This window comes from Lissotriton vulgaris, chromosome 10 (assembly GCF_964263255.1).
Source record: "Lissotriton vulgaris chromosome 10, aLisVul1.2, whole genome shotgun sequence".
In the NCBI taxonomy this organism is placed as follows: domain Eukaryota; kingdom Metazoa; phylum Chordata; class Amphibia; order Caudata; family Salamandridae; genus Lissotriton; species Lissotriton vulgaris.
The window spans coordinates 601,324,190-601,342,286 of record NC_141698.1 but is presented as its reverse complement, the minus strand read 5'-3'; the positions used below and the strand labels follow the sequence as shown (position 1 = coordinate 601,342,286).

General features: G+C 47.6%; 1 protein-coding gene across 1 annotated transcript in view; it reads left to right on the top strand.

Moving 5' to 3' along the window:
* LOC147688570 (multidrug resistance-associated protein 1-like) overlaps window positions 1-18,097 on the top strand; it is a 131,557-nt gene that overhangs the window by 96,511 nt on the left and 16,949 nt on the right. The gene's annotated exons all lie outside the window — the stretch shown is intronic.

The window sequence follows — 18,097 nt, the reverse complement described above, 5'->3', positions numbered from 1 at the left end:
AAACTGTTTATGCAAATGTAAATGTCTGCCACAATGTAGCTTCCCCTTTTGTTTTTCACAGATTCTATTTTTGTAGCCTTACACAGATATCTCGCTGATTTCAGTCTTGAACAGAAATAGCTCCTCCGAGTGTAAATGTCCCACCTTTTAATTAAGTTAAAGCCATTTGCTTTGCTATACAATACCATTAGCATAGCAAATGGCTTTAACTTAAAGGCGAGACCTATTGCATTTTCAATGCTTGTATTTTTTTATTTTATAGTTTTATATAGCATGAACTAGACCCGAGACATTGGGTATCGGAGCATGAGCACCAGTTTTGTTACAAACACATTCATTTTTGTTAGGCACGGTAAGATGAAGTGATTTGCTCTTAATCACAGGATGTTGAGTGTCGTTGCAGAGACTGGAACCCGGTTCCCCTGGTCTGAGGCTGACCACTCTAGCCATAAGGATACATCCTCTCCCCTTGGTGTTGGGCGCCTTGTGATTTCATCTTGCCTTCTCACACTGGCCAGAAGGATGGGATGCTGATGGCTGACACTCCATTACTCTGATTCAGTCATGGTGTTACATCTGTTTGAAGGCTCCATTTCTCAGCTTTTACGTGTAAAGCTGGGTTGCGGAACATTGGTCTGAAGAAATCTGGACTTAAAACTGAACTACCCTTGTGAGACAGTGTCTTTGTCTCTTCCCACACAATCACATAAGGTTCAAGGAAAGTAACACTCTCTCATATTCAGGGGTCTAGCAGGGTCTCCAACCTTATCTGCAATAAAAGCAACTTATGTTCAATGGAAATTATTGTGATCACTAATAGTGATGTAACAGTGACCACCCCATCCAAGATTGTTAGCAGTGATCACATCAGTGCATGAGGCAGAGTTTCCAGCGCTAATGTAAAACCAGCGTTTGCAATGCAATAGGTCTTGTATATGCGAGAGTTTAAGCTAATGGCATTGTAAATGTAAATTACGCTTTTCATTCTTCTGTTTAGAAAACAAACACTTAAATAATAGGCATTGTTATTTACAATGCCTATAGCTTAAACTTTTGACCTCGGAGGGGTGAGATGCACATAGTTAGAAGGAGCAAAACAAATGTATGATTTAAGTTGTAACTCAATTTATCAAAGATAGTATATTCGACCTCTGATTCGAGGGGATTGACGTTGTGGTGCTCAGTCTTTCGCGCCTGCCTGTATGAACGCTTCCTCGTCCTATTGTATCAGGGAAAATTCTGCTTCAGTGAATAAATATTGCGCCACCTACTGGATGTTTTCCAAATAAATTCAGAAGTACTGCTTTGTACAGTTTCTATGCTTACATGAAAATAAACATGTGCTCCATCATTGATCCACACACTAACAGTGGATCACCTGGTGAAACCAGTGATCCACTCGCATACATGCCAGAGGGATATAGATTGCTACACACCTTGTTCAATTCATGTTACTGATCTGAGTGGAATTCTGATTATTAATGGGTTAATAATTATTGGGGTGGATTTAGCACATAGTACCAACAGAGAACTCACAATATGGTAAGCATTATACCACCACCCTTATTTATATTATTCCTGGGGAACCACAAATGATTTGGAGTAAATGGAAGAAAGTTTTCAATAATTATATTATTGTTTGTTTTCCTAATATAAGTATTGAAATAAGTGTTGTCATGGTTTGGGTGCTGAGGGGCAAAGAACTTTAGAACACTAACCTGATCTACCTGAGGACGATGCAAGCGATTTAAATGGTTTTGAAATAGGTTTTAAAAAACTAGATAACCATTTTGTAACCCAGAATAAGTACCCCCTAGAAAAGACATCATTCTGATAAATGAATCTGACCGGAGAGAACTAGCGGCAACATGCACGTTTGGCGCATTACTGTGAGTGTATTTGTGACCGATCTTGTTAACATATAGCATTAATAGGGTGGAACACATGTTATGTAAAGCAACTGAAAGTTGAAGCTAAATGTAACTCATGAATAAAAGGGTGAGGTAAATGCTGTGACAGAGAAAAGGAGAGATTTGTTGAAAGCAAAATTTCAGATAGTTGAAGGACTACGTTACAGATGTGGAATGGCTGGCCATATGGTTAATTGTAGAGAATTTGTGAGGATTCCTAATGCCACCTCCTTTTCACCACCCTGCCGTGCCCACCCACTTCTGCCTTCTCCATCGCTGTCTCGTGTTCTGCCTCACAGCCTAGCGCAGTCGAGTGCTCCAGCCCCAGCGCTGTCCAGGGGCACCTTGATGCCAGTGCTAAGGGAGATGGGCAAGCTTCTCACAGGGGGTCGGGCCTCCTCCCCCCTCCAGAGCAAGTGGAGACTGTGTAAGGGAGTTTGTTTCTGCCGAGTTGTTTAGGAGAGACTGCTGTGCAGTGGTCCCTTAGGGTTCTAGGCTGGCTGGTTGGCGTTTTAGGCAAGCTTCCTCCACTGTGTTCTAGCTCCTCAGTGAGCCCATAGGTTTAGACGTGTGGCAGGATGGGATGGAGTGCCTCTCGAGCCAGAGCCAAGGACTCCATGTGAAGCCCTGTGCCCCAGAGTCGTGCACCTTTGCTCCTCTTTGCATAGCTTGCCTCTTCCTATATTCTTTTGGGAAGTTTCCTGTAAGAAAAATAATTCCTCTCTTCCTGACCCTACATCAATATATATTTTAACTTCGGCTCTCCCTCTTCATCAAGTGCAGGTAGTAGAATTTCTAGTGTTGAACATCCAGGCCAAGAGTGGGTGACCTCGGTGGTGTCTCTGCAGTCCACCCTGCCTAAGGACCCAAGACAGTTGTTCTAATCCAGTCTTAATATTTTTCTAACCCCTCTGACAGCAGAAGCTTTTGGGGCCTCTTGGTTGTAATATCGCATGTCCTTCCAGATCAGAGTGATCTACTGTCTCAGAAGGGCTCCCCGTCCGGGATTCCCAACACAACCCAAGACTTTCTGGGAGGGTTTATCAGCATTCAGGCGACCGGCTCTTCATCCCTGCTGGACATAATGTTGCTTATGCCAAAGACTTTATACACCATCTTAGAAATTCTTGTGGCCGTAAGATCAAATCGGGTAGACCAATCAGTCTTTGAAAGATATTCTGTCTGAACTCCATTGTTCCAACAATGGTTTGATAGTATTAAAGGAGGTAACTGGAACTAAGACCTTCCCCCGGGAGCTGTTACAGGTCAAAGGACCGCCTCATCTGAAGAGAAAGGAGCTGTGTTTGTCCTAAAGGCCTCCGTCTATATCTCTAAATGTTGAATGTTGGTTAGGACAAGCAATAACTCTGTGGCCCCCCTCAAGTTCTTCTCTAGTTTCTATTTTTCCCAGAGGAATATAGGTTGGAGAAGACCGCGTGAACCAAGTGTGAGTAAAGGAAAGTACCAAAGAATGAAAGAAAGAATAGTACCCCTTCACCCAGACGAGAAAAGCACTTCAGATCTCCCACGCTACCTAGTGGCACTTAAGCAGCCTCATCCACTGATATTCAGGTTGCAACAAAATATCATGTCAGAGCCCAGCCAGTTACAAAACCTCAGTCCATAAAAGCCATAGCATTCTATGTAAACCCAGGCCATTGTTCACTAAAGAGAATAGCAGAGACCCCCCCCCCCCCCACCCCCCCCCCCCCACCCAATTTGGTCAGTGAACTTATCTTAGTTTGATCCTGACCCTCTGAACTGCTGTTTGCTATTATTCACTGGGGACAAGCAGGTAGTAAATTATGCCCCTTGAATCATAAAAAATCCTTCATATATTTCACCAAATTCCCTTACACTCTGGGATATCCTCAGACCATTTAATTTCTATGGTCGTTGCAGACTGGCTAGCAAGGAAGGGAATTGTCAAAAGTCTCATTTGTTAACCCCTGAATCGCCCATTTGGTGATCTGACAAAGACAGGCTTACCAGCCAGCTGTCTTTATTCCCCCCCCACCCCTGACAAATCCCAATCTGTCTGCCTTAAAACTAGAGCCTTTCCCTCTTTTTCTTTTTTTTTTTTTTTTTAAACTATGCATGGTGGATTAGCCGCTAGCCAGTGGGAGCAGGTTACATCCTATCACTAAGATAGGCAGTGTCTAACGTACGGGAAATCATTACAAGATAGGCTGTCTCCTAAGAGTCTGAGGGTGGTACTTGTAAAGGACAGGTTGTCACAGCAGAGAGAGGTCCCAGACTGGGGGCAAGTAACAGATTTGCCCCCTTTCTGCAGCTCCCCGATACCTGGAGGGTCCTGGGGGTGGTGGGAGGGATGACTGGCCAATTTGCTTATATTGCGAGGAACCCTTTCCCATTCTGAGACTCCTGAGCTGGGATATCCACAGGTTTGAGCGTCACATGTAAAGCAGTGAATTGGAAGAAAGCCCTAATATGTAGTGTTCATTCAGGAATCCTGGTTGAGGGAGGATAAGACAATAGATTGTTTTGTGATGCTGAAAAGTAAAGGATTGAGATGAGGTAAGGGCAGACCAACTACCAAATGTACATCAGAACTCTCTGGTAAGTAATGATTAATCAAAAGGAAAACAAGCATTTGCAATGCAATAGGTCTCGCATTTACGCAAGTTTAAGCTATTGTTATTGTAAATGACAATGCCTTTTCTTTGTTATGCTTTTTAAAACATAAAGAAAAGGCTTTGTCATTTACAATGCCAATAGCTCAAACTCGTGTAAATGCGAGACCTATTGAATTGCAGATGCGTGTTTTTCTCTGAAATGAAAAATTTTAGAATATGCAATTAAAAGGCTGGTCCCTAGTTAGGGGGTTATAATGTTTACTTTGTAAAACAAGACTGCACAACATCCACAGATGGATTATCCATAAATTAGGTGACGCTACATATGCCTGACTTTTGTAATGGGGTCCCTGATTGGTCACAGGCAAATTCACCACTTGGATCGTTCGGGAGCCAAGCAGGAGGTGACGTGAGGAGTCAAAAGAAAGTTGAAATGGCGCGGGGCCCAAGTACTGGAACGGGTTCCAGTGCTCTGTGTGCAGTCCCCTCCAGTGCGCAGGCTCAGCATACGACACATGCACACCACCAAGTAAAAGCTTGTGTTTGGGGTACAAACTCAGCCTAGTTACTTCACCTGTTCAAATTGTTGCACTATGCAGCATGTGTTTTCTACGTTGAGATTTGGAATTGTGCAACTCTAGGACGAGTCGAGGCACATCCTTAGTGCTACTACTTGGTGGCAGGGTATTACAAGAAAAAAGAAGAACCTTATTATTAGTGGATGTAAATGTGGAGCGCTCCAGATGCAAAATTATGTAACACCTGCAACAGTGACCCCTGGTTGAATCTGGCATGTACAGATCATCCATTCACCCCACTCAGGCACTAAGTTGACACTTATTATACTTTACTGCTTTCTTTTCTAAATGATAAAATAATCTGTGCCTTTGTGCACTATAAATTCCAAGCTTGCACACAGGACAGAAACGTTTGCACCCACACCATTGTCTGCTAGTGCCTTAAGAGGTTGACATGTTTACACACAGACCCTATGTGTGTATTCTTTAGGGCTACTGCCCTAAAGAATACACGTTTACACGGAGACCCATGATCTCTGCTAGTGGAAAATGGAAAAATAGAAGTGCAGGTACTCTGTACCAGAGTGCCTGCATGTTTCAAAGAAGTGCTGGTACTCGCCAATTAAAAGTATTATATCTCTCATGAGAAGTGCTGGTACTGTCCAGCTCAATATAAAAAAGTGCAAGTACTCAGTACCGGCCCATTTAAAGCACAGGCTTTCAAAGTCCTACTAACGCCCTCCCTCTGTGAAGGTGAATCGTAGAAGACAGCAGTGTAGTTGACATCTGGTCTCCGATCTCCCCGTTCCCCTTCCGCCCCCCCCCCCCCCACACGAAATCGGGTCCTCGACAAACATCCCCGCTGTGCCGTTACTCCGTCACAGGCAAATGTCATTATCAGGAAAACCCACATACTCGAATGAGTGAAAGAGCATTTGATAAATCGGTCTGTTTTCTGGCCTGGAACAAGGCAAAGCTTGCTCGCCATCCAAGGCGTCATATTTCCCGTGCAATCAGCTATGTTTCCCCCTGCCCCGTAGTATGCCAGTGGTGGCGAGAATTCTCACCTTGGTCCTTTTTGTAGTGGTGTAAGTATTCACTTCAACAGATGTCGACAGCTTGTTTAAGAAACTGCCAGCACATGTAGTCACTGGGACACCTACCCTCCATGTGCGCTTCTAGCACGTTTAGAGAACTGTCTTTAAAAGAAATCCGGACGGAGCACAAGACTCTTGGCCTCAGCTCATCAGAACAATCACCTGGTTTGCAAGCGCAGCTGCAATTTAACCCCGATGGCTCTTCCTGGTTCCCTGTTGCAGTCTCTTCTGGCATTTCCGAAGTCCCGGGCCATGCACCCTTTTAGCCTGAAACACAGCCTGCATCCGTTGTTTCTGCAGGTCAGGCAGCTAAAGAAAACAGAGAAAGGGCAAAGGAAATCGGGTATTAACTCGACCTGAAGGTATTGGTGCGCTTTACATGAGCACCAGTTACGTTACACAAGAACATATTAATTGCTCGTAGGCACGGGGAGATTAAGTGATGTGCCGGGATCACAGGATGTTTAGCCAACGCTTCCCTAGCTTCAAAAATGGCAGCTCTGGCTGTTAAACCACATACTCAATCTGGTATCACACTACTGCTCTCTCAATCTCTTCACCGCAGACTGCCCTCTTCTCCATCCCCGCTGCCTCGTATAAAGTAGAGTCCGGCTTCTCCTCACCATCAGAAAGTTCTTAATGTGACTAATTGTTTCTATTGTTTCCCATGCCGTCCTGCAGCGAAAGATCAAAATAATGGGTGTTTAGATGTGCGCTTGAGTCAATAGCTTTGAGGATTAGGTTAGGACAAAAGTTCGGGTGGACTTGCCAATTTGTAGTGCAGCAGACACTGCATGGAGAAGGAAGAGAACGCACACGGAGCTGTAACCGCTGCTTTGAAGCTTCTTTTCTTTTACGCGGAAAGTGGCAGCACTCTCCCACATGAAGTGTTACTGAAAAGGGGCAAACAGGAGTCCAGCTGGCCCACTTAATGCACAACCTACCATCTCTTTTCACACAATACACATTCATGCACCGCAGGATTGTAGTAGTACATGTGGCAAGTTTCCCTGTGCTAAAAACCCAAGCAGGAATACATTAAGGATCACGATCTTAACCATTTTATTATTATACTGATGGAAAATAAACATTCTTAGGTTTTATAATTCTCTACGCTTCATTTCGTGCTTTTCTTGGATGCTACTTGGAGAACGGTCCCAGGGACACCCGCACCCTGCAGAGCATCCCAGATCGAGACTACAGCCCCTTGCCTTTTGTACCTTTGTACGGCACCAGGTGGCCATTTCCATTGCACAGGTTTCTTGGCTCCGCTCCGCTCTGCTTCCGCCAGGGATGACTGCGGGAAGCTTCAGGTCAGGGTCGTGGCCCAGGTTCCGGATCGCGCCCTTCTCCCGGTCTGTGATGTCTCCCTGTCTTTGACGGCCTCAACTCTGAAAGTGCCGAACGTGCGGGGGAGACACCTGTGGTGAGCTGACCGTGGTGTCATCACCGCACATGGGCCATTGAGAGCGGGAGCCTCGCCCCTTGCTTTAGTGATGGCGGTAGGCATGAGATGACAGTCCCACACACCCCACTTTTAAAACGAACACTGGCCTAATATGCAAAGGAATGAGATGACACCCAAGTGATTTTAACGATGCTTGAGAGTGGCAGGGAGATGAGACGCCCGCCCCCTGCACTGACGGAGGCAGGCATGACCGGGCTGGTGACAGACACGAATGACCCCCGCATTTCAGGTACCACAGCATCAGACTTGTTATGAACAGAGCAAGACAATCGACCTTAGTCCACTCTGCATTCATGCAGGACACCGAGGGGCAGGGTGCTGGGAACAGGCGCCCTCAGAATGTCTGTGTGCCGTGGCTCGACTGTTTCACAGCCCTTGTGAAGACTTTTCTTATCTACTTGTTAAATAAACAAGCAGATAAGCTTCAACAGCCTTGAAGCACAAAGAGAAACAAGCAATGTCCTGAGCAAATGGTGGGGGCCTGAAGGAGGAGGGGGTGAGAGGGATGAGTGACGATGGGGTAGCAGGGGAGGGAACACGGCCTGGGGGAAGCTGGCTGGGGAGGGGGAGGAGAAATCCAAGTAAGGCTCTGCGCGGGGAGAGAGACTGGAGGTGCTGGAGCTGGGGAACAGATCGCCGTGAAAGTTTATGGCCCAAAAGCGCGTGCCTGTGGCCACGTGAAATCGTAGAAAACCGCACGAAAAAACCCGTGGTTTCACGAGTATTTTGAGCACTTGAATTCTCGCCATTTCCCATTCCTTCGGAATGGAAAAGGCGAGACCTAAAAACGGTCACAAATCCAATCCACATGAAGAGAAATACCATTGTAAGTACCATCCAAATGTAGGTTCAAGGAGGAACCAAATAAGTTCTGCGAAAGCAGGAAAAGAAAATAGAAAATTTACGGGGGATATCCTCCGTAGTAGAGTTTAATGACTAGGACGATGAAGGTAAAGAAAAGTTCTCTATCCATATAATAACCAACAGTACCTAGTCGATACAAATTTGTTCGATCAGCATTAAAAGAGGATTGGAGTGCACGGGTTGGAATGTCCACCGGATGCTCCATTGGCAGTGAGACTGGATATCAAGGTGCAGTTGCTGAAGCTGTTGACAAAACAGGCAGCACGACAATTGGGGTTTCCGCTTCACCTTCCTGGTGTATGTTAGTCATTGCTGATCTAACAGGAAGTGGAACATCTCTCTGCAGAACTGGTTTAGGCATACTATTCAGTATCAGCCAAATGATGCAATTTGACATGTTCAATGAAAGTGTAGCGATTCTCCTTGCATCCAGGTAGTGGAGGCAAAGTCACAGTTCGGGTGCCTTTTAAATACAAGAACAGGGACTGGTGCTCGCTAGGACGGGCCACATGCTTTGTTCTCTATCTTCTTCCGGACCACATCTCCAACTTTAGGAAGCCACCCTATGATTTGGATCAGCACCGCTGTGTTGTCGTACGAGTGCAACTCCGCTTTAGCAAGTGTGTGTAGAGCCTTTGTAGATCCTGTAACATAGCACAATGGTTATCTATGCCAAATGATGCTGCAGCCGCCACAACGTCTAGACCATCAAGGTGTTATAAACCTTTTGATGCTAAAGAGCATTTCTTATGGGGTCCGCCCCCCCAAGAGATCTATTTGAGAGATAATGAAGTGCACGTCGAACCCCATATAAATGTCAGCCAACCCCTGCCAGTACCTAAGACTCTAGCTGCCAAAGATTGCTTTTAGTCGCGTTTCATTCGCTCCAATATGGAATTGCCCCCATCCTGTATGGAGATGAAAATTGCAACCGCACTCTCAGTGGCCTCATAGCATCCTTGTAAGCCTTAGAGGTGAAGGCAGGACCTTGGTCAGAATGAAAGATACCACACACAAATGTTTCGATACACACATCTCTAATGACATATTGAGTGTCAGCACTACGTTGTGGCCAAACCCAAAGGAATCTAGTGCACAAATCCACTGAAACCAGTATGTTTATAGGCAGTGTCTGACATCAAAGGACCTCAGTGACCAAGATAAGTACATCCAAACGGTTGATTTGAGATGTATAGCTGCGTGTGAGGTGGACGTGCAACCGTAGACTGCTTATTCTGTTGATAAATGTCACAAGAAAGTACGTAATTACGTGTCTGTCTATATAGACCACACCATAAATAACGCTGCTGCAAAAGACAGTAGCTGAAACTCCAACATGTGCAGATGCCATGCCTTCGTGTGCGGCAGTGATCAAAGAAAGCCTGTGGTTCTTGTTGAGAATCAGCCGATCCCCGACGGAATGGAAGCAAAGGGAACTTGTTCCGGTGAGAAATGATAAGAATATTTAGCGTGGGAGTGCTGTTCCATCCCATGTAGCAACAATAGCTGCCAGAATTTAATTATCAATCTTAGTCATGGACCATTTAACTGCTGCTACTCAACACATTGTAACTGCAGATGTTGCCGCCTCATCAGCCAAAGAATTACCAACAGCATGTGCTCCCACACGTTGATGACCAAGAGTATGAAAAACATGTGTGAGCGGCAGACTCGCAAGAGCTACTGCTAAAACCCAAAGCATTATATGCTTTATTGCGCTAACTTTAGAGTCTCGATAATCGTTCTGAGACCAAAAGAACAGATTGTCAATAAAGGACTGTACACTATAGAAGGAATTGCACACTAAAAGAGTAGGTACATCTGGATCAGCTAACTCGAGAGCCATTACTAAAGACCCCAGCTCAGCCAACTGAGCCGTGCAGTCACCAAGGGACTGTGTGTGTATTAAGGAAGACTTTAATACTCCGTAAATCTGAGCCACATTAGCACAGGCGGCCGAGTAAGCGAGTTTGGAACCAATTCCTGGCTGCGCTGATCAGTCTGTATAAACTATACATTTGTATTGGTCAAGAGGAAGCAAAAACTGCGGCGCAGGATGAACCTATTCATACTGTAAACTCCTGTGTCTTCAAGGATGGGTCGAAGATAAAAGTAACCTCAGTCGAGTTGAACTAGCCTACTGAATCCAACACAGGATTAAGGCTTTAGAATTCGGTACGCTCGCCTTTGTGACCGCTTCCAGAGTAGGCACAGGCGAAACCATAAGAATGCGTTTACCCTGAGCCAAAGAGCACTCCTTCAGGATCGCCATTTGTACTGCTGTAAGAATTTTCCCAATGGGTGAAAAACTCATCTCCGCTGAGGTGTACCAATGTGATTTGTTGGCAATGGGGACAGTATCTCCCTCATTGAACGTCAGGTAAGTGAAACCCACTTTACCCGGTACAATCCATATGACTAAGTTAGTTGTATTGTCACGAGTTAACAAGAAGTTGGTCGCAAGAAGATCAGACTGCAAAGACTGAAGAATTTCTGTATGTTCCCGGAAGCCAGCTGGAAGACTAAAAAGGTTTTATTAACACGTAAAAAAGCGTAATCAGAAATGTATGTCCTCCCAAAATTAAATAAACCCATCAAAATTGCAACTTCTGAAGAGTAGGAGGAGCACATTTTTCCAGGAAGTGGGGGCTATCCCCCTTCCTTCAATGATTTCGTAACCCAAAAAGAGCACTGCCAAAAAGGGGATGTGTGACTTAGCAAAGTTAAATTTGTATCATAAGTCTGCAAAAGACAAGATGATGCAGTCAACACACACCAGATGCGGAATCAGTTTGTCGTCCGTCCAATAAATGTTGACGACGTAAGCGAGCATCAGGATTTATATCGTGTAAAAGTGACACAACACATGCAGCAAACGCACCAGGGCTATTCTTATAGCCCACCGCTATTCTTGGAAATCTTTTCTGATTTCCAACCGCAGTTAATGCGGTCCAGTCACGCCTCTCAGGAGCAAAACTTTGACTAAAATCCATTGGAAATGTCCAAAGTTGTTTTATACTTCTTTCGGACTATATTATGTATTAACAAAGAGCTGTGGGTGTTTTGTACGGCAAAACGTATGAACATGACTGTTCAAGTTTCTATATTTCAAAACAATGTGATATGAAACATCCGGTTTCGATATCAGAAAAAGAGGATTATTCATGCATGAAATGCAGGGTTCAACTACACCCTGGTATTCCAACTGGGCCAAAATGTCACTAACGGGACGCTATTGTATCTCAGGTGATCGGATACTGCGCTTGAGGCTGTGGCATAAATCGCATAGGAATCTCATGTGCGGGGGAATCTCTATCCCATCCCACTTGATTGCGATACACCATGCCCATTTTGGCCGTAAGCCTGCTTAGTCTCGTCCGACTCATAACGTGAAACTCCGGAGTATCACGTCTTCACCTCGGAAAGAAGCTAAAACAAATGAAGAGGCCCATCCGCCTCCACCAACAAAATGTCATAAGATGAGGCAAGGTTATGACAAAAGATACCCTGAATTGTATGTTGTAGATCACCTTCAATTTGGAGGACTGTCTCATAAAGTATATCAGGAGGTGCATCCCGTGTATCTGCTGTTTCTACTGTAATGAATGTGTCAGTTACTCTTGTCTCCAGACAAGGACTGAGAACCTCTTGTACTATGGTAACTTCCGCCACGCTGTTGGAGGTTCACAGCCCATCGCCAATCCAGGAGCAGGGTTCTCACCGTCTGAGGCATACTACACTATCTGAAAGAGACACGTTAGTGATAGATTACTTTCCTTAGAATATCCCCAGGCGTCAGACTGGTTCCGCAAAGTTTTGCTAGCAGTACCCCTGCGTGCCAGTAGGTGTCCTGCGGCTCAGCGTCCGTCGCTGGCGTCGTATGCGCCGAGATGACGTCACGGAGACTACTTAGGCGCCAGCCATGCGTGCTGACGTCAGTACTTTCTTTTACCGTGCCAGCATGCGCAGATCAGGATAGAGCACGTACGTTAGTCACTTTTTGACTCCTCTTTTGAGACTTGTCTCCTTTTTTCTCCTGGTGCACGTAGGGATGCCTGGCTTGAAGTCCTGTGGGGCCTGCCGTTGCAATATATCGGTGGCTGACCCCCCTGATTTTCGACTCTACTGCACGGAGACAGACCACGTCTCCCGGGACTGTTGAGTTATGACCCCGAAGGCCTTGAGGGAGCTGCGCAGGAAACTACTGGAGATCCGGCACTCGTCCCAACGCCGCTCCGAGTCCAGGTACCGTTTGCGGGGGCTTCAGTCGTCGCTCCTCGGGCTTCAAGTCTTCGCCCTCTGATTCCGGTAAGCGACAACATAAAAAGAAGTCGAAGAAGCGAGTTCGCTCTCAGATTTCCCCCTGTCGGTCCTCGGATGTGGACGAGGAGGACATGGGTTCTGCTCCTTGGAGCCTGGGAGACCCGCGGTCTACCCACCTTTCCCGGGTCTGTCGGCGACTTCTGAACAGGTGCTAGAGTTTCTTGCCACCATGGACCACCTTTTTAGGCCTCGGGCTCCCGCCGGTGCGCCTTCGTACCTCGCAGTCCCGTGTCCAGATCCTGTTGGGCCGCCGGCAGATTCAGCTTCGGTGCCACAGGATCCTATGCAGTTGGCTCCGGCCTCTGCACCATGGGGTCCGGCACTGCCGGCTCCGGCCCCAGCGCCGCCGTCGGCGCCGCAGTGGGTGCCTTTCGTCCCACCCTTGCCCTGGTTCCAAGACCATTTCATTCCTGCCTTGTATCCGATTTGGGCGACGGCACAGTTTCTGACGCCGTTCGTCCCTCCTCCGGCAACTGAGGTGGAGGATAATTGGGAGGGGTCCTTGGACCCTCTTGCCCGTCAGTGTGACTCAGAGCAGGACTGGGTGGACGATCTGGAGGACGCAGGTGACCTCGATGTCTCTCTGACCCGGGGTTTGCCTCTCCTCTGCCCACGATGGAGGAGGGCGCTTCCTACAGGATGGTGCTCCGTCGGCCTGCTGAGGTCCTCAACCTAAACCTTCCTAAGGTGGCCCTCAAGACTAACCTCACCGAAGTGCTCCAGACTGCGTCTACCTCGTCTGAGCCACTGCTTCCCTTCAGTGACTGCCTCGCCGACATCCTGCTGGGTACTTGGTTGTGGCCGGCCACAGGGGCCCCTGTGGATAAGAATGTTGCCAAGCTTCACCGCCTGGTGACCCTGCCCTCCTCACCATCAATATGACGTTTGGGAGTCTGGTTATCCAAGGCTCGACGGCGCAGAGTGCTTTTCCCACGGCCCTGCCGGATAAGGACTCTTAAGAAGCTGGAACAGTCGGTAAGCAGTTGTTCTCCTCGGCCAGCTTGAGACTTCGGTCGGTGAACACCGCCTGCTTATTAGGCGCTATTGCCACTCGGTGTGGGATACCGTGGCTCTGGTATTGCCTCCGTGTCCTGCAGAAGTTCAGGCTGTTCTTTCACAAGCGGTTGCTGAGGTTAAGGATGCAGCGAAGTTCACTATTCGGTGTAGTTTGGACACAGTTACCTCGTTGGGCAGGTTGATTTCTACGACTGTGGCGCTGCATCGCCATGCCTGGTTGTGTTCTACTGGGTTCTCGCCCGATGTCCAGAGTTTGTTCATGGATATGCCCTTTGATGGCACTCTCCTATTTGGTGATAAGGCCGACTGTGCACTGGAGCGTTTTAAGGACTCTCTGGCCGCGGGCAAGTCCTTGGGTCTGTCTACAAAGAGCCCGGGCACTCCTTAGTTTTCGTTGCTTTTGTGGACACTGCAGGGCGCTCACACGTTCCTTCAGCAAGCCTGCGCATAACCAGCGCAGCAGCGGACGCGGCTTCTGCAGAGGCGGGTCTAAAAATCAGCGTGGCGGTCAGTCCACTTCTGCCCCCCCCCCCCCCCCCCTGCTTCTACCTCCAAACCTTCCTAATCCGAGCTTTGTGGAGCACCCCTCACCGGTGGGTGGCAGGATCCGCCACCACCTCCCCACTAGCGCAATATTACATCGGACAAGTGGGTGTTGCAGATCATCTGCAGGGGTTATTACCTTCCCTTTAAGTCCTTCCCTCCAGCCATGCCACCTCAGTGCCACCGCAGGTCGGGGATCACTTGGTGGTTCTCCAGCGGGAGGTCACGGCCCACTTGGCTAAGGGGGCCATCAAGTGCGTTTCTGGGTCGGAAGTAGGGAGTGGTTGTTATTCCCACTACTTTCTGGTCCCGAAGAAAGACAAGGGGGGCCTCTGCCCCATCTTGGACCTTCGGAACGTCAAATGCCTCCTACGGAAGGAGAAATTCAAGATACTGACTTTGGCTCAGGACCTGGCTGCCCTCGACCCTGGAGACTGGATGGTAGCGTTGGACTTGCATGACGCATATTTTCACATCCCAGTCTTGCCGGCCCACCGACGTTACCTACGGTTCACGGGAGCCTGGGAGCATTATCAGTTTGCCATGCTCCCCTTCGGCCTTTCCAGTGAACCTCGAGTGTTCACAAAAGTGATGGCGGTGGTCGCAGCTCATCTGCGCAGGCCAGGGCTGGGTTCGCCCCAGTCAGTTGTCACCCACTTCCAGACTACGGCCGACCTGCATTTTCTGGGGTTCTCCGTCAACGTGCCGAAGTCGCACCGGAGTCCCTCTCAGAAGCTCCTCTTCATCAGAGCGGTTTTGGATTCGACGCAGATCTGGGTTTATCCTCCCGAACAGAGAGTCCAGGATATTCAGGCTATGATACTGATTTTTCAACCTCTATCCCGGGTTTCGGTCAGGATGACCCTTTGGCTCCTGGGCCTGATGGCCTCCTGCGGGCTCTGCAGTGGGACCTGAAGTTCCATTGGGCACAGCACCGGGGCAACCTGTCCGATCATGTCCAGATCTCGGAAGACACTGCACAACAATTGCAGTGGTGGCTCACGAATCTCGATTGGGTCAATGGCAGATCCCCAACCGGAGCACACAGTGGTGACGGAGGCGTCCCTCCTGGGATGGGGTGGCCACTTGGGAGAGGCGGAGATCAGAGGCCTCTGGTCTCCGGCGGAGAATTGGGCATGCTTAGGAACAGACTGGGTCACAGAGGCACTTAGAATGGTTATATCCTCCCTGAACTTTCATAGTACGGAACTAGGTTGATTAGATCTCATTGAAGGATCCCTAGAAGGATGCTATTCCCTGTTCCGAAATCAACTTCTCACAAACCGATCCGGGCAAGTCTTCCTGTAAAGGAGAGTTTATAGAGTCCTTCAACTGAGGTTAATACTTAATCAGAAAAGCCAAACTAAGCCTCCCAGTAATGCTCCTGTGTGAGCCTTGAGAGATATCTGCATTTTGAATAGTAAGTAAAGCAGAGTGGCAGAGATTCAGACTGAATTGAACATTGCATCCTGGGGAGAAGGGGCTGTATGAGCATCTCATGATAGCAGCTCATCTACACAGTGGTGTTTAAAAAAAATATTAAACCAGGCAAGAGGGTTGCTAAGCCATTATGCAGATACTATGTCTGGGCGGAAAATCGAGAGACCATGCTGCCCATTTCTCATCTATTAGATTATCTAATTATTAAGGGTGTCCATATCTTCCTTGATGCCCTTCCTAAATTTCGGTAAGTTGTTTATGTAAATAATCCCACTTCTTTGTATGCCAAGTTTCAAAATTTGTCGCAATTCTAAAATCTATCTTGTGTTAGCTGTGCCAATTACGTTCATATTGATGCCCTACAACGCTACACAGTGCTGTTCCTTAACCCCATGTAGACCAAGTGACAGGATGTTAGTACGCAAATATGAGCTATTTCGAATATTCCCTCTTCGTACACAATTTACAGTAGTGGTCAGATTGTTATCACAAGGAACACCAGCTAATTCATTCACCATTTTAGGGCGTCTATCGCAGGTTTGTCTTTCTCCCCCAAGGTGTGGGTAGAGTTTGTACCAACCATCCCCAGAAACTCCTGTTTAACAGTAAGTGGTCTGCATTATTACTAGCATTTCTTGGGTGCACTAGTTTATGTATTCTCCCAACCAGTACCTCGCCTCTTTAAGCTCATCGAGTATCGCATTTACATCCATTTCACTTTGTGTTGGTTGGCACAATTGGTTTGGTGAAGAACATGATTACCCAAGTTTTTTTGTTTTTTCAAAATTCTTTTTATTGTTGCATTGAAAGCATCACAAATGAAAAAATAAGCACACGGGCAGGCGTCCACATTCCGCCTTGTCCGTCAGATATGCAACTTTTCCTTTTTTTTCTTTTTCCCTGGATTCCACAGGTATAAACAGAACGCGTGGATCTTTAACAGACAGTATAACAAGAACTTAAGAAAAGAAAGCAATCCCTAAAACAGCAGCCCACATACCCACCTCCTCCCCCCCATCCCCGGGCCCACCCCGCTCCCCCTATTGCATTCCCACCCACCACTCAAACCTAGTCTAAACATTTAAGTCTGAATATGGCCTCCCCGAATCACTGCCGTTAGGCCTGTCGCACTGGGGGTCTCTCCAAACCTCCCACTTTATTTCATTGGGGCTTCACTCCAGTCCATGGTATTGTCTCCACTTCGCCCACACTCTCCGAAACTTTTTGGGGCAGCCCCTGGCCTTGGAAGTCACTCTCTCTGCCGCCATGTACAAGTCCAGCCCCCTCCTCCATTCCTCCAAATCTGGCGGTTCGGGTGCCCCCCAGTATCGTGCAATGTCCCTCTTCGCCACCACCAAAGCAAGTACCAGAAAGATGATCAAGGGGCGAGACAGGTCAACTTCGGTTGTCATGTCCAACAAAGCCAATCTAGGGTCGCGCGGTAGGTTCATTCCCAGGACCTCATCTAATTCTGTGAATATTCCTTCCCAGTACACTTGTATGACTTTGCAACCCCAGAGTGTGTGAAAGAAGTCTCCATTCTGTCCATGACACCTAAGGCACGCTGTGTCAGTTATCCTCCCCATTCTAAAAAGGCGCATCCTGTCAAAATAGGTTCTGTGGAGCACCTTCAGTTGTATGAGTCGAAGCCTCGACTTAATCGCCACCTCGCGTGGGTGCATGAGAACAATCTCCCCGTCTAGGTCCTCCATGTCCCCCACGTCTGCCTCCCATTTGTTCCGTAGGTCTCCTAACATGTTGTTGGTCAGTGTTTTATACGTGAGGGATATCGCCCCGCCCTGTATCTGTTCCTGTAGTTATCTACCCTCCAGTGGTGCGTACTCTGGGATGTCTAAGTGTGATGTTTTGTGCCCTCCAAGCGTGACTCAGTTGTGCATACTTATAGTACTGGGTGTTGTGTAAACCAAATTCTTCCCTGAGCGCCTGAAAGGTTTTCAGTTCCCCCCCCTTGCGATCACGTCTCCCACTGTTGAAATGCCTATATCATCCCATCGTCTGAAGCCTCTCAGTTTGTTGAGTTCCCCCAGCCATTTACAGTGCCATAACGGCGTCTGTCGGGTGGGCCGCTTGTCCCATCCCATGCGTTTTGTCGCCTTATGCCATGCCGCCAATGTGATCCTTGTGGCCGGTAGAAATTGCTTTCCCACCGTCCCTCCGTATAAGTAATACAATATGTTGGTGGTAGACCACTTAGACCTTTCTCGTGCGTAGGTAGGGTGATCCGCTGTCGCATGCAACCATTCGTTAATCGGGGCGAGATGCTCCGCCCAATAATACGCCTCCAGGTTGGGAAGAGAAA